Genomic DNA, 2,236 nt, shown 5'->3' with positions numbered 1-2,236 from the left:
AAAATGTTCCTATTATTGTCTAGTTCCAAAGTCACTTCCATGTTTTAAATTATGCAAAAAACTGTAAAGCCATTTATTAAGTAGACTCTCCACATCTAGGTACCAAAATTTAAATCTATCGTCTATTCATTTGTAAAAAAAATCACTACAAGCTTTACTATCTGCATTTAACCTCTTGAAGTTTCTGTGAGCATCTGGGCACACTATGTTTGGGTCCTCTGCACATAGCAGCACCCATGTGACATTGCAGAATTGATAACCAATCAGTTGCCACTAATTCTGTTGTAATTAATGGCTACCTTGTGTGTGTGAGAGAGAGTGGAGCTATGGTCTATAGGGTTTACAATGATTCATTTTTTTGGAAGCAGATCACCATACCTTTATTCTGAGCTACTTAAAAAATTTTTTAGTATTAACTATTTTTTACCTGTTGAGTGCATTTATTATATCTAAGGATTCTTGTGAGGCTGATACAAATATATATATATATATTTTTTTTTTCCCTTTTTTAAGTTAGCTCAGAAGTATAGTTACCCCCCGGGCCAAGTTTACTGATAAGGCCTATCTTTAAATCTAATTGTATACAAGTCACAGGAAGAACAAAACACCAGGACAATTTTATATTCATTGTGTCCAATTAAAATAAAATCTTCGGTAAAACAAATTACCAGCAAATATGAATAGTGAAGCCCACTGCAATCTGGTCAATTTCATCTCATACAAAAGATGTCCAAGGCTGTGTCAGTCCCCCTGGAACTGATAGGTTTGGACCACTGGCCTTGTTGTCAGCTGTCCAGCACTTACCCAGCAGCAACACAAGGTTCAAATATAGCATGTACATAATTAGAATCAAATATTTAGACCACATAACTTAGGATTTCTAGATTTGAAGCTAGGAGTATATATATATATTTCTTTTGGTAAATAAAGCATAGAAAGGACTAACTACCTGTTTTTATTCAGGTGGAGAATCTCTTCATATAATCCTCAGCTTGAAAGTAGGTATTTTTCAGCAGAACTGTCCCCCCACAAAAATCTTTCAGGAAACCCTTCAGGAATGAACAAAAGTGGACGCTAACTCAACTTCAAAGACCAAACTCACTGCCATACTTCTAACTCTTAGGGACCCGACAAGACAGAGTCGAACAGACTCGGTAGGGTTCTGACTACTTTTGTAGGAGTAGAAAGCCTCATCTTCCGCCCACAGAGAAACTGGTAGTTTCAAGATGCTTAGCTGGCAACTAGCAACCCAACACATGATCCACCAGGCTCCTAGAGATCCTTCCAAATGAATGCCAGGAGAGGTGAATCCAGTGATGTTTGCGGTACAATTTCCAAAATCTAGAGTGAGCAGGAAATACAAGCAAAATTCACAAAGGAGCGTAACGTAAGCAGTTAGCTTCTCCCTTGCTGCATGGCCCTGTTTGAAAATACAGAGCAAATGCTACAGAGAAGTTGAGGACCAGAGGATTACCTTGTAGATGTCTTTTGAGATCCCTTTCTTATTATGTGTGATAAGTAGGTTTATTGTGCCAACATGGCCAATAGGAACATGTGGGATCAATAGGTCACCGTCTGATTCAAGGGCAAGAGATAAGTAGTTCTCTAAGGCCTGCCCCTGTCTCTCTTGCTCTCTGGTTATCTGCTGCTTTAGCTAGTTCTCTGCCTCACCCTGTGTGCTATACTACCTGTGGGCAGAGCTAATCCATGGATCATGTCCCTAGAGCTTGAGGCTCCTCTCCTTAGAGACCTGTTTCACCACGCTGCTGGCGCTTGTATGTATATATGGCTTAAACTTAAGGCTGGTAGATCCTTGAGTTGCTTGAGTTGGATATCCAATCTGGGCCTTCTTCATGAAGCTACTGAGAGACTGACTGTTGCTGACCCACCCTGCTGTTCACTGCCTAAGGGCAGACTCTGCCTGCCTTGTCCAAGGTAGGACTCAACTATCTGCTTCCTTGACCTTGGACATGGCATCCTAAGGGAGTTGAAGGACTTCCAGTATATTAACTGTTCCATGAAAGTGAGTTGAACTGAGCCCTCTGTACTGCTTTGTGGAGTAATTAGCTAAGCCTATCCGTGTGTGTGTGCACACATATACATATACACACACAAATATATATATATGTGTGTTTATAGGTGTCTTGTTTTGTTTTTCTAGAGAACCCTGCTGAGCACATAATGTATCCGGTCTAATGTATCCAGTCTACCCAGACCATAAACATTATCAAGGGTC

Source organism: Tenrec ecaudatus, chromosome 1 (assembly GCF_050624435.1).
Source record: "Tenrec ecaudatus isolate mTenEca1 chromosome 1, mTenEca1.hap1, whole genome shotgun sequence".
Classification (NCBI taxonomy): domain Eukaryota; kingdom Metazoa; phylum Chordata; class Mammalia; order Afrosoricida; family Tenrecidae; genus Tenrec; species Tenrec ecaudatus.
This window is presented reverse-complemented; position numbering follows the sequence as displayed.